The following is a 15320-nucleotide window of genomic DNA, read 5'->3' as shown; positions in this document are numbered from 1 at the left end:
GATCTCGAGTTTGTTTTGCGAGATGTTGACTTTCTTTTGCGAGTCTCGCAAATCCATCAATGCATATGAAAACCACTAGAAATGTTCCGGAGAGCAGTAGCCACTGGAATTAGGTTGCAGTTCCTTATTTTGGCATCTGCGTTGGTCTGAGGTTGCATTCCACACTGACTGACAAGCCAACCTAGTCAGGGTGCGATTTGTGAAAAAAGCCGAGGGGGGGGGGGGGGGTGCGCCATCGCTCCTACACATCACTCCATTCGGTCTGCTGTTATTGAATGTGTGTGTGTGTTGTCTGTATGCTACTGTGACCTTGAATTTCCCCTAGGGATCAATAAAGTATATCTATCTATCTATCTATCTATCTATCTCCATCCTAAACCTCGATTTTAATAGTCAATTTGATTTTAGAGGCTTTAAAATATGAAGTTTCGTTTCCCTTTCTTTAACTTGTTAAGCTGTATTCTCCAGTGCAGTGAACAAGCCGCTGCATTCTGCAGTGAGTCAAGACCAGAAGTTAACGTTACCACACACGCACAGTGATAGTCTTTTGATTTTAGACAGGGCCGATCCTACGTTATTCTAGGCCGTTGAGGAACATGCCCATGACCGCAACAGCCATTATGGCCTACTGTAGGTATACGCATGCAGCACAGGTGAGGCTACCAGGAGAAACATCAACCAATTCAGATCAATTAGTTAAAATAATATAGATCAACCATACAATTGTAAGCGACCATGCCACAGCGGGCTACTGTATTAATGTCATCATTGTTCTACCGTATCCTCGAACTCGTCTGTAGTGAACGTGAAGCCAAGAACCATAGGCCTACCTTCTTTGCGTTCTCTCCCTCCTTTTTTGTATTTTCTATCCTCTGTTTATGTTCTTTTTTCTGGCTACCAAATTTGTTTACAGACATTTTCCCACTAGTTTTACCTACCAAGCATATGCGTAGCCACGTTCGGGCAGTTTTGCCCGTCCAATTAGAGGGCTTTCCTTCGTTTACCTTCACCATCTAAAAAAGACGCGCAAGTCAACACTGAGCTGAGAGTTCAAGAATCAGTCAAATCGCGGATAGGCTACAGCCCTCGGCAGCTTCTGAATTGTCAGGTGTGATGAAATGCGTTCATATTCCACTTTTTATGTCATAAACGTTGCATGCCTATGAAAAGGCTTTGCAGTACTGTCCGATGGTCAAGCTGCCAGAAACTGCCAGAAACAACAAGCAACAACGCTTTAAGCTGGTAAGTGAGACACATCAATGAATCACCACAGAAAGCGTTTATTTGATTATATATTTTTCTGCCCCCCCCCCCCCCTCCCCCCTCCCCCCTCCTGACCGGGCCGGTGCGGTTGCTCCCGTTGCTTCCCGTTGCGTCTCTTTCAGTGATTTTGCCGACAATGACACTGCAGCCTGGCCTGCATTTATGCGTGAAGCCAGTTAGTTTTGCTCTTGTTCGCCGCATGCTGGCAAAACAAGGCACTGCAACGTAATTTCAGTGACTGAAGCTCTCCGGAACGTGTGTGGTTCTGCATTGATGGATTTGCGAGATCTCGCAAAACAAACTCAATATCTCGCAAAAGAAACTCGAGATCTCGCAAAAGAAAGTCAATATCTCGCAAAACAAACTCGAGATCTCGCAAAACAAACTCAATATCTCGCAAAATAAACTCAATATCTCGCAAAAGAAGGTCAATATCTCGCAAAAGAAACTCGAGATCTTGCAAAACAAACTCAAGATCTCGCAAAAACAAACTCAAGATCTCGCAAAACAAACTCAATATCTCGCAAAAGAAGGTCAATATCTCGCAAAAGAAACTCGAGATCTTGCAAAACAAACTCAAGATCTCGCAAAAACAACTCAAGATCTCGCAAACCTAGTCAGTGTTTGTCCCAAGTACATACCTTTTCTCAGTTTTTTTTTAACCTTCGTTTCTTTTCTTTTTTTCATGTCACCTCCAGGCCTCCGTACCTTTCTACTGAAAAGGAAGACTGAAAAAAAAAAATAAACTCCCAAGTTCTGATTAGATTTTTTTTTTTGCAAAGGTGAAGTTGTGCTTTTATATTTGGCAATGCCAATGTCAATTTATTTATGTAGCACTTTTATAAACAACAACATTTAACCAAAGTGCTGTACATTAAGGCAAACAAACAACAGAAAACAAGACAATATTTGGTAAAGATAACATGATGTCAAACCCCCTGGTTGATTTTGTGAGGACAGTATGGAGGTATGGAGTGTTCTACTGTTACAATAGTGGCCTCACCAGAATGAACTTACTGTTTTGACTGGTCCACTGGAGGATAACTTACACCAACAGCATGACACAATGGAACACTGTGAATAGGACAAGCCCCATGATAACATGTAGCGGAAGCTTCAGTAGGAGTCAATGCATATTCCTCTGGAATAGGTTATGTCCAGGAGCGAGATCAAAGGCACACTCCATTCCCAAGTTTTCTGCCTTTGTTGGTCTAACTCTGCTTGCTGATGCTCACACTTTGCAGGACCCCTGCTGGACAGAGGGCGGGTGTAAAGGAAGGGGGCATGGGGTCTCGTCCAGCAACTGTCAGCTCACCTTTGAATGTCAGAAGCTCAATCCTGGCAGACCTCTCAGCATGCTTTCGTTGCAGTGTGCGGCAAAGCTGTACTTTTAACTTAAAGAAACATACACCCAGTGTCCAAAGCCATGTTTGAAGGTTGGTTGGAAATTGCTACTGGACTGTTTCAACTCAATACTGTATAGTGGCATGTTGGTGAAATTTCTTACTGTGAATAGTTAAATGACTAAAACATGAAATGCTCTAAAAAGGCATACAGTTAAATATTATACATTCTTTTTAACATGTCATACTAGAATAGTAAATTATGGTCTTTAATAAATCATCTCTTATTGAGAATTCCCCTGTTTTTCCAAACCCCCATAGGTTAAATAAAAAACTATACAAATTGATTGAGGAGAAAAAAAATACATTTTGACTGAGACAATGAGCAATAAAATGAATATTAATGTATTAATTAATGTGTAAAAGTATGAGAAAATTGTCCAAATTTGATATCAATGTTATATAGAGCTAAATTATGTCTAGAGGGCTCATTTGGAATTTGGTTGAATCTTGAATGGGTTGGCCCACACCTGAGTGTGCTTATCGTGTTCACTGCTGCCTGTAAAATTATGGCCGAAATCGCGTTGGCTGGTGAAACACTAAGATTTGGAGGAAAAAGGCCAGATGCAAATGAAACATGGGGACACTTCCTCACTTGAAAGAGAGAACAGGCTCACAGCCAACACACAGCGCCCCTCACGTGCAATGAGAAGTACGTTGGGCCGTTCTCCTGTTGATCACGTGTCTGAACAATAGACACGCTGGTGAAGAGTTAATTGGTAACTGTTATTATTACAAACTTGTTTAATCTGACTCCATTTAATTAATCATTTGTATCACCATTCAATTACTAAGTAACTAGTTTATCAACTATGGAAGAGCATAGCATGGCATACTACGAGAATTGAGGTATACGATTGATAGGCAAAAGAACAATTTAATAGCCTTAAAGGTAAATGTAACCAATATCACTTCAGTTAAATGTAAAAGTAAACTCACATAGTCTACTGTAACAAAGTAAAGTAACAAAGTAGCAAACAAAGGAAGCTCATCAAAACACAAACTTAAAGGAAAATTCCGGTATTTAGCACTTTGAGTCCCTTTTCTGGTTTGTTTTGGATGAACTAGAGTGGTGGACACCGAAATTAACCAGAAAAGGGACTCAAAGTGCTACATTTTCCTGTAAGCTTAACAAAAAAACAAGCTAAGAATTACAGATACACCAGATGAAACAGTACAAACCCAATATTAAAGGAGAAAGAGAGAGGGAGAGAGGGAGAGAGAGCAGAAGCCACATGAGCCAAGATCTAGAGAAGAGAGCGAGTATCTTCTCTTTTTATCAATGACTTGGTCCACCACTGACTCATCAGGGCCTCTGTTATCTGAGATGTGGCCCAGGTGTTATCATACCTTTAGACTACAGTGTAGTTCCTAGTCTACAACTATGTGTAGCCCAGACAACAATGGGTTAAGTTGTAGAGGCAGCTTAACCAATCAGCATGCAGCTCCCCAGTAACATTGACAACAATAAACAAAATGATCAGACGTTACTAGACTGAAGACCGCTAACTGCTTTCACAGCTGATAACCGATTGGAAATGTAGGTAAATATTCGATCTATAATGATAAATTAACCAATTGTAAAGATTTAAAGACATGATCATTAATTGTATTCACATGATTTATGATTTAGAAGAACAACAGAATAGTCAACAGAATAGAATGAACTTTCAATTGTAACACCATGAACGAAGACAAACTAATAATACTTGAATACAGAAAAGGTAAATGTTAACATGATTAAATAGATATGGATAATTGTATGACAATTTAAACTAGTAGTAGTAACTTTTAATATTATATTTAAAACTAGAAACCGAGGAACAATCCGAGGAACAAACAGGCCGTTGATGACAAGAACGACGTTTAACGGTGGAAGTTTGGAATTTGGTGAGTTCGTTTTAACGGTTGTGCTAAGCTAACGTAATCCAGCTGAATCATCTTAAACCAACTAGCTGCTATGTACCCTTAAACTCTGCTAAACGCAGACATTATACAGTGGTTCTGTATATAAATATGATCAGATGAATTAACAGTGCCATGATACGGTGGATTGCGCAGTTTTCACTTACAGTTATTAAGTGTGCTTGCAAAGCAGCACACTTATTGTTCTTCTTAAGTTTTCTTATTAAGTGTGCTTGCAAAGCAGCACACTTATTGTTCTTCTTAAGTTTTCTTATTATTATTAGGGGTCCGAGCAGCGTAGCTGCAGGACCCCTATTGTTTCTGTACCGTTCATTTTTGGCCAAAATTCTGTAAAAGTCATACTGCTGCCTAAACCGTAACTCCAAAACTCTTCAAATTTTCAGGTATGGTTACCAGTACCCCCCTCTGCCCATAACCCAAAATTTGGGGTACTGCACCCAAAGGTGGCGCTGTTGGAAAAAAAAGTTAATTATGCTAATTTCTCCTTACCAGATTGACCTAGACTCAAAATTCTTTCATAATATTAATCTCTAAACTCAGATGCATCTTTTTGGCCCTGGTCTTATGGTCTAAAAATGTTTATTTTTGACACAATTTCATGGAAAAGCCAAACATTATAAAAAGTTTCACACTCTTCAAAAATAATCAAATCTTTACCAAAATTCTCACAGACAATGTTTAGACCAAGCCTCACAAAAGTTATGGATCAGAATTTTGATATTTTGTTCCATTTCAGAGATATAGGCTAATAAAGTTAGACCACTTAGGCCATTTTTCCTAGATCACCTATATTCCTATAAACCGTAAGTCCTAGAAACTAAACATTTTCAAGTATTGTTACCAGTACCCCCCACTACCCATAACCCAAAATTTGGGGTACTGCACCCAAAGGTGGCGCTCTTGTCAAAAATGCTTATTTCTCCTTACCAGATTGACCTAGACTCAAAATTCTTTCATGATATTAATCTCTACATTCAGATGCATCTTTTTCACCCTGGTCTTATGCTCTAAAAATGTTTACTTTTGCCACAATTTCAGAGAAAAGCCAAACATCATAAAAAGTTTCACATACTTCAAAAATTATCAAATCTTCACCAAAATTCTCACAGACAATGTTTAGACAAAGCCTCACAAAAGTTATCAAAATAATTTGGATATGTTTTTCCATTTCAGAGATATAGACCAATAAAGTTCGACCACTCAGCCCATTTCTCCTATATCACCTATATTCCTATATGAGTAATTTTTTTTCCTTGGTGAACAACCATACAACCATCATTATGTGGATACCATTAACAGTGCACATTTTCAGATCTGTACTCTTTTTTATAAAGCCCTTAATTCTATTGTCAAATGTATGCTAGGAATTTTCTTGATGTTGTGTGTTTGCCACACCTTTTCACCATGTGAATGTGACTGCCAAATATGTAGGATTGTCAGTGGCTCAGTGGGATAATGCCTTGTACTGGTGTTTCTTAGGTTGAGTGTTCGAATCCCCATTAGAACTTCAGGATCAAGCTGCACATGCTATTGGTTATTGAAGATTCACACCATTGAACAGCACCTGAATGACATCAGGCAATCAACATACACAGTCATTAGTTGCCAAGAATCAGAACGCCGAGACACTCTGACATTTAGGGCAACTTCTTTGTTCATTATTTTTCCTTCATCGTTAAGTCTATCATATTTATATTTCATCCATTAGTGTTCTTCTCTACAAATGTCTAATTGCCCCAGAATTTCAAAAAGATTTCAGGTGTACTCTTTTAGGAAAGCCCTTCATTTTATTGTCAAATGTATGCTTGGAGTTTTTCTTGTGTGTTTACCAACACACATTTTCACCATTTGAATGTGACTGCCCAATGTGTATGATTGTTAGTGGCTCAGTGGGATAATGCCTTGTACTGGTGTTTCTTAGGTTGAGTGTTCGAATCCCCATTAGAACTTCAGGATCAAGCTGCACATGCTATTGGTTACTGAAGATTGAACAGCACCTGAATGACATCAGGCAATCAACATACACAGTCATTAGTTGCCAAGAATCAGAACGCCGAGACACTCTGACATTTAGGGCAACTTCTTTGTTCATTATTTTTCCTTCATCATTAAGTCTATCATATTTATATTTCATCCATTAGTGTTCTTCTCTACAAATGTCTAATTGCCCCAGAATTTCAAAAAGATTTCAGGTGTACTCTTTTAGGAAAGCCCTTCATTTTATTGTCAAATGTATGCTTGGAGTTTTTCTTGTGTGTTTACCAACACACATTTTCACCATTTGAATGTGACTGCCCAATGTGTATGATTGTTAGTGGCTCAGTGGGATAATGCCTTGTACTGGTGTTTCTTAGGTTGAGTGTTCAAATCCCCATTAGAACTTCAGGATCAAGCTGCACATGCTATTGGTTATTGAAGATTCACACCATTGAACAGCACCTGAATGACATCAGGCAATCAACATACACAGTCATTAGTTGCCAAGAATCAGAACGCCGAGACACTCTGACATTTAGGGCAACTTCTTTGTTCATTATTTTTCCTTCATCGTTAAGTCTATCATATTTATATTTCATCCATTAGTGTTCTTCTCTACAAATGTCTAATTGCCCCAGAATTTCAAAAAGATTTCAGGTGTACTCTTTTAGGAAAGCCCTTCATTTTATTGTCAAATGTATGCTTGGAGTTTTTCTTGTGTGTTTACCAACACACATTTTCACCATTTGAATGTGACTGCCCAATGTGTATGATTGTTAGTGGCTCAGTGGGATAATGCCTTGTACTGGTGTTTCTTAGGTTGAGTGTTCGAATCCCCATTAGAACTTCAGGATCAAGCTGCACATGCTATTGGTTACTGAAGATTGAACAGCACCTGAATGACATCAGGCAATCAACATACACAGTCATTAGTTGCCAAGAATCAGAACGCCGAGACACTCTGACATTTAGGGCAACTTCTTTGTTCATTATTTTTCCTTCATCATTAAGTCTATCATATTTATATTTCATCCATTAGTGTTCTTCTCTACAAATGTCTAATTGCCCCAGAATTTCAAAAAGATTTCAGGTGTACTCTTTTAGGAAAGCCCTTCATTTTATTGTCAAATGTATGCTTGGAGTTTTTCTTGTGTGTTTACCAACACACATTTTCACCATTTGAATGTGACTGCCCAATGTGTATGATTGTTAGTGGCTCAGTGGGATAATGCCTTGTACTGGTGTTTCTTAGGTTGAGTGTTCAAATCCCCATTAGAACTTCAGGATCAAGCTGCACATGCTATTGGTTACTGAAGATTCACACCATTGAACAGCACCTGAATGACATCAGCCAATCAACATTCACACTCATCAGTTGTCAAGAATCACAATGCCGACACACTCTATGACATTCAGGGGAACTTCTTTGTTTACTATTTTTCCTTCATCATAAAGTCTATCATATTTATATTTCATCCATTAGTATTCTTCTCTACAAATGTCTTATTGCCCCAGAATTTCAAAAAGTTTTCAGGTGTACTCTTTTAGGAAAGCCCTTCATTTTATTGTCAAATGTATGCTTAGAGTTTTTCTTGTTGTGTGTTTACCAATACACATTTTCACCATGTGAATGTGACTGACCAACATGTAGGCTTGACAGTGGCTCAGTGAGATAATGCCTTGTACTGGTGATCCTTAGGTTGAGAGTTCAAATCCCACTTGAAGCATTAGTGTTAGAATACTGTTGGGTTGTGGATGTTAGCATACTACAATAGAATGCTGTTGGGTTGTGGAGGTTAACACACTATTACATTACGGCTACTTGTCAATATGGACTTGTAGTGTAACTGTATAATTATAGGCTGTTTTTCTTATTGACTCCGACACAGCTGTAGCCTATAATTATTTGTTATTCTTATAATATTTGTCATTTCTTATACATACTTAGTCGGCTCTTCCACTTGACAGAACAACTCTGTATCGGTTAAGGATGTCACGCATGAAACAATGCTGCAGAAACACGAAAATACGACTTTGAGTTTAGTAGGCTATAATTTTCAGTTCCTGTTTATCTATTGCAAAATCATAGTCTGTGACTTAAAACTCTACTACTTGTCTTTAGATGTGAGAGGGTCTGAGACTGTAGTCTTTCAAAAATCTTTTCCAAATCTTTGCAAATCTTTCCAAAGTCTGTCAGTGTAAGGAGGTGCTGTGGAGAAATTGCTGGATTGTTTGGCTCTGTCACCAAACCACACCCAGTTTACCTGCTGGGAAACCCTGTAGCTCCGGAGCAGGGGCTCAGACCAGGATAAATTGTTTGCTTGCCCTCAGTTCACTCTTTTGTTCATCTCAACCCAGCACTCCAGTGTGTCCTGCTTTGTGTGCGTCAATGAGTTAACGTAAGTCATCACTTTAATGACCCTCACTATGACTTTTGTGATGTTTATCAGTTTGTAGAGTAGCTCTGCCATCATGTGTATAGTTAAGGTCTTTGTTTGTTGGTTTGGTGTGTTGGAGTCCCATGTGAGAGATGATTAGGTGATGTTGGTTGACTTGGGATGTGAAGTATTGTTTAGTTGTACCTTTATATAGCCATATGATTTCAGTTTATTGTTCAAATGTCAATTGGTTTGTTTGTGAGTTGGGATCTGTACTGATTTACCCCATTTCACTGATTACTCCATTTTCTGTTTGTTTCCTCTTTGATGCAGCACACATACAAGTAAAGAACAAAAGAACAGATGAATTGAAACTCAAATAAAGTTCACTTGTGTTGCACCGAAACCTGCCATCTCTGTGTCATCACTTCATACCATTGAGCCTTCTGACCGAGGCTCTGCCTGCTCGCCACACACTCACTCTACCTCGACCCACATCGCCCCCTACAGTTCCTTCAGCTGGGTTGTGGAGGTTCGCATACTAGAATAGAATACTGTTAAGAATACTGTTGGGTTGTGGAGGTTAGCACACTATAACGTTACAGCTACTTGACAGGACTTGTCGTGCAAGGCAAGTATAACTGCATAATTATAGGTTGTTCATCTTATTGACTCCAACACAGAACCCACCCCCACCCCCCTTCACCTACCACCACAAATACAATTCAATTCTGTGGGAAACACTGCCTTCCATTAACAGACGCTTCATCTTATCCATGACAAATGCATAGTCCTGTAGAATAGAGTATTGTTAGAATACTATTGAGTTGTGGAGATTAGCGCACTAGAATACTACTGTTAGAATACTGTTGGGTTGTGGAGGTTAGCACACTAGAATAGGGTATTGTTAGAATACTATTAGGTTGTGGAGGTTAGCACACTATAACGTTACAGCACAGGGTAATCCTAATTTTATGCATCAAGATGACGTCAAGTGGGCGTGTCGTTGGTCCGCCATATTGGATTGAATAGAAAGCGAAACTAAATTTTCACAGGTCACAAATTTGGTCTAAACGCCACGAAACTTGACGTACATCATCATTGGACCAAGCCTCACAAAAGTTACTAGAAGGATTTTTGATTTTCGAAAGCGTTTGCCCGTCACAGCCAAACGAAATCGGCGGCGAAGCTCCGAAACAGGAAGTCGTCCATATCACAGGTACACTGTCACATATCGATACCAAATTTTGTATATGAACTGGGGACTCCAGTGTGAGGGTGCATAAGCTAAAAAAAATAAAAATATTCCAAAAGTTTCCATCATTTCACAAACCACCCACAGGTATTTGGTAACTCTCACCATTCACCTTCTATCACAATGTCTTCAAAGAATGCTCAACACCTCTGGGCAGCCACAATGTCTCCTAATAATCTTACCCACTACATGAAATCCTTGCTCTGCCATGGGATAGTATGGACTTACAAACTGAAATAGTAAGGAGAACAGTAGCTATATATAGCTTACATAATAGAGTTGTTTTCACATTCACAGTATTCAAATTAAAATGTTCACTATTGTTAAATATCATGATGGGAGACTATTATTTTAAAAATGTTACAAGTATGCAAATGCATATGTTTACGGGCATTTAAAGGTTTTACTGTGTTGTTTTGTTGTAAAGACATGCAAGGCATTCTGGGCCATGTAATGAACAGTGGTCGGCAGCACTCCATAGGCTACGTATTGATATGAATAGGTGTTTCTGTAAACCTAGGGACAATAAACAGCTATCTCTGTTACAAAAACGAGCTGGTAATCGCTCATTGAAGAGGGTACTATGATAAAAAGATTGTTTTCCTAAAAGCATGGAGTTGACGAAAGAATAAACATGTCACGTTAATGTTAAATAGCCTAGAACTATCTGAACGCTAGGTGGCAACGTTGTATTACATTTCACTAGTGTAGCCTACTTGAAATACGGTGTGAGATTCACAAATAAGGAAGGTGCAAATATTATGTAATTTATCATGGGAAATTATTGGAAATGTTATTTCTTGTTTATTCTAATTGCAAACCACACACATCCATTCGGAATCACACGTACACATTTAATACTGAAAGACTATCATTTCGTTTATTTGATGTTGCCTTAGCAACACAGCCTTCAGAGCAAAGATTCTAGAACAGGGCTTCAGAGGGACACGTTTTGAGTTTGTGGCCAAGAACCTAAAATATCGGTTTCCATGTGCTGGATGGTATGCGTCCTTTATGAAAGTAAGTGTTTTATACAGTTAACGTTACAGACATAATGAGTCATGTTGTAGTGGTCAACATAAATGTGCCCCTTCTGTTATTAGAATGCTAAGCGGAGAAGCATGCTAAGCAGAGATTTAGTATCATTAATTTCTTGTGTGGCTAGCTATAGGGAGGAGGAGATGTAGTGCTATGTTGCTAATTGGGATTTATGTTGTTTAGCGTAATGCCATGGTCATTTGATATGAGATGCTTGCACTCGTAACTTCGTCACGTGTAACTTTAGGACTGCTATTTTTTTTTTTACTAACAGTAATTCACGAAGCACTTTAGCCCTAAAAGTAGCACCTACGTCTGTGACAGCTTAAAAGAAGTGGCAAGGACTCCTAACGCGATGTTTTGAAATGCGTCTACTATTGTCTACAGGAGCTTCCAATCGCGAGGGAACTTGCATTGTAGGCATAACTAAGGGATGCAATAACACCACCAACAACCAAAACTAGCCTACTCATTGTCAACATGTACATGAAATGTAACGTTTCATGTGAATCAAATTAAAATGTTTTCTTTGCAAACGTAGGCATACTGTAGGCGTATGGTGACAGATTAATTTAATAATGCTGCTGTGTGTATCACGGTAAGCGTGAATGAAGTGGCCACTTCTTAATGGGACCCACTGTATGGAAGTGGGCTGAGTTAAATAGAGATGTTTTAAGATAAGGTTAATCAGAATTCTACGATATGCCCGCTTGACAACGGCAGAGATAGAACTGGCCTTTGGCCATAGCAACCATCCATTTAGAACGACTGGCCTTAATAGCAACCAAAGATCTGAGCTGTGTTGCAATGTGAGGCAAAGTATAGAAAGGTGATGAAACATACAGAGACAGGTCAAGAAATATAGTGCAATGTAGACAGTAGTATACAGTTGATTTACAGACGGTGGTTTAGAGTAATATGAAGTATTCCTTTATTCTGAGATAGGCTACATCAATAGGCTCTCAAAACAACCCCAGGCTCACAAAACAATCCCAAACAGACATAAGGTCTTTATAGAGCAAATCTATATAGATTATTTGTCAAATACACCAGTAAAACATAATTTGTGGGATGGAATATATAACATTCACACTCATAGCTCATATTTTTTTTTAAATAAATCAGTGAAAAAGTATCCTGACAAACAAGCAGCTTTTTAATGCCTTGGTCATATTTCATAATTTCTGTTGTACTGTATGTTACCTGATAGCCCAGTTTGAGAGGCGCAAGACACGTCATTTCACTGCTGTCATTTCAATCACTGCTGTCATTTTATTTTATTGATTTGATCTCAGTCATAGAAGCTAAATTCGAAGGCAGGCCAAAGGTAAAATCCAACAAATCGCATTCAACCCGCAAGCCAATCGTTGAATAGCCCTCTCCTAGAGCTTTTGAGATATTGCCACTGCTCCAACATTGAAAGGCACTGTTACAATGCCTGGATCAAGCCAGGTTCAGCATAGCGTATGCCACTGTCCGCTCACGTTGCTGACCGGACCAGGGCAAGCACACTTTCGCAGTTCCCGCCGGAAATGCAGTCTAGTCTATCTCAGTAACTGCATTAGAGAATGTAATGTTTTGAACGGTGTCTGCTGTAGGGCCAGTAGCTTGATAACCTAGCAACGCACATACAGAGTAGCCAGAGAATGTCTAATAAGGGGAGAACTGCCACTCTCGGAAAACTTCCGGTTTCTGAACTGGTTGCAGTTCCTTCTGTGGTTCCACATGAGGGCGCTCGTCCACGAGTGCAGAATGCATGGAGGTCTATGGAGCTGTACCCCTCAAAATCCACTTTTCTCGGGATATAATTTTTTTTCAAGTAATTTGAGTATTGCATTCGAAAGGGGAGGCAAAGAAAATACACTTGGTTGAGTATTATATATTTTAAAGTCACTTAATTGTTCTAAAAAGCCTTTCAAATGTGTCAATGATGTCATTCATTAGCACAATGCTAGCGTGTTATGTGCAACAACGACCCAACCTGTAAGAAATCAAAAGGACATAAGTACTCGTTCATTCAACTTTTGACCTACAGTATAACCCATGTTGAAGTTATACAAACTACAATCAAATCTGAGATTTGTCAACGACAATCAGGTGAAAGAGACAAATTTAGCCGTCTAGCTCCATTGACTCCCATTCATTCTGCACTCATGGCGATCGCCCCCAGTGGAACTCTGGTGGAACTGCATCCAAAATTCGGTACAATGGGACTTAATACGGAGTGGCAAGGCTCTCCGTAGACGGGCTCTGGAGTAGCCTAGTGTAAATTTCGCGTCGCTCTCATTGAGGTTGAATGGAGACAAAATTCGCCCTGGTTGGGCGAAATGAGAGCGAATCGCTGAGGCAGGCGAAACGAAGTTGGCGATAGTTTAACTTCATTTAAATGAGGACCATTCGAGAACCAATCAGGTCCGCGTGTTTGTGTTTGGAGGCGGGAGTTACAAAAAAGTCTGACCAAGATGGCGGAGACTACCTGAGGTGTAACACGAAAATTTGTATGTGATTGAAATGTTTCTATACGAACATTGGTACTTGTATCAACACAAATTGTGGTTTATATGCCACACTAACTTAGTCAGAGCACATACACTACTAAATAGACCACTATATATGTCAGTTTAAACACTCAAACTTTTTAGCTAGCTGACAGGCGAAATGCTAGTATTTTCGGACATTGGACTGCATTGTAAACCTAGCTAGACAGCTAGGTTATATGCTGCGACACAGGTATGAAATATATATTGTCTTATTAACGTTGTTGTTTCTATGAACATGAATTGTTGTTTATAGGCAACATCAACTTAGTCGAGGCATAAAGACCCCTGGATATCTTCATTAAGTACTTAAATGTGTGAACTAGCTAATTAGCCTAATTAGCTTGCTTGCCACCACTGGCTAGACACTACAGTCAAAAGGTTAGCGGTTTGGCCGCCACGCCCCCGAGGCGAAATTTCGCTGGCCGAAAATCGCGAGGTGTTTCGCTGTGTGGAAACCCACCGTAACGTACATAAAATGTACCGTTACAGGCTACAACTGTAAAGCATAATAAATGGTTTAGAGTAATATGATTCTATTAAACTATAATATCATAATATATTATATTTCTACCACTAATATGTTAATACTAATCTCTAATAGTATGAAATTCAGGATAGGAATTTCAGTTCATTGTTTGTTTTATTTGATTATTTATTTCTGGCCATGTAATTTACAGGTCAGGTTTTTTAGTGTGGATGGAAACATTTTTTGGATATGATGGCGAGCCAAACCCAACCTCTGAACCTTTGAAACCCCATTGCCTCCCTGGCGGTAGGACCACCCATGAGTTTGACTGACTCTAGACTGACATTGACTTTCCCTTTTACCTCCCCACACCAGACAGATAATTTATTGAATGTACAATGATGTAGGTTGCTAGGTTACGGGGACTCTGGCGAGACACGACGCTCCGTCTGGCATCATGTTTTTGTTCGTTTTTATGTAATGTTCGTAATTTTATGTAATGTCATGTTTATTTTTTGTATTGGTTTGTCTACTTAGATGTTTTCCCTATTTATTTACGCTATTTTTGATGGTTTTCGTGTTATTCTTAGTCCTTTTTACTGCTTCTAAGTCAGTCGTTGACATTTGTCCATTGGGAGCTTGCTATGGCTAGCTTTTGCCCTAGCTGGGCATCGGACATCCTTCCATCCATCCGTGAGCGGTGCTGCACTTCACTGTCTGGTCGAGGGGATCTCTCGGGACAGCTGGACCTAGGCTACTCTGCGAAAGATCTGCCGTGGCCGCCGAGCTGTTGCTGACCTGCGAGCTGCCATGCCAACTGCAGACTAACTGAGCCTCTGACATCCTTCCATCCATCCGTGAACAGTGCACTTCACTGTCTGGTCGAGGGGATCTCTCGGGACAGCTGGACTTAGGCTTGCTCTGCGAGAGATCTGCCGTGGCCGCCGAGCTGTTGCTGACCTGCGGGCTGCTTTGCCAACTGCAGACTAACGTTAACGGTGAAGAGCTGCAATCTCACGGAGCAACAAACGGTCGCTGTTAAGTCCACCCAATTGCGGATTCTACACGATCGCC

At 39.7% G+C, this 15320-nt stretch overlaps 2 long non-coding RNA genes across 5 annotated transcripts; one reads left to right on the top strand and one right to left on the bottom strand.

The window, feature by feature from the left end:
* Nucleotides 1–1327: 1327 nt before the first annotated feature.
* LOC121694588 lies at nt 1328–2854 on the bottom strand. The gene is made up of 3 exons (XR_006025831.1): nt 1905–2854; nt 1503–1528; nt 1328–1417 (listed from the first exon to the last, which is right to left on the bottom strand). It is a non-coding gene; the product is annotated as an uncharacterized LOC121694588 (long non-coding RNA).
* Nucleotides 2855–4062: 1208 nt separating this feature from the next.
* On the top strand, nt 4063–14721 carry LOC121694469. 4 transcript variants are annotated; one of them, XR_006025770.1, is made up of 4 exons: nt 4063–4210; nt 4300–4390; nt 4480–4556; nt 14458–14721. It is a non-coding gene; the product is annotated as an uncharacterized LOC121694469 (long non-coding RNA). The 4 variants fall into 4 exon arrangements; XR_006025769.1 differs by lacking the exon at nt 14458–14721 and adding an exon at nt 6947–6994 and having other exon boundaries at nt 4064–4210; XR_006025768.1 differs by lacking the exon at nt 14458–14721 and adding an exon at nt 6072–6116 and having other exon boundaries at nt 4064–4210.
* The last annotated feature ends 599 nt before the right edge of the window (nt 14722–15320 follow it).

This window comes from Alosa sapidissima, chromosome 2, assembly GCF_018492685.1.
Source record: "Alosa sapidissima isolate fAloSap1 chromosome 2, fAloSap1.pri, whole genome shotgun sequence".
In the NCBI taxonomy this organism is placed as follows: domain Eukaryota; kingdom Metazoa; phylum Chordata; class Actinopteri; order Clupeiformes; family Clupeidae; genus Alosa; species Alosa sapidissima.
The sequence above is the reverse complement of the archived record's forward strand: the minus strand, read 5'-3'. Positions and strand labels throughout refer to the sequence as shown.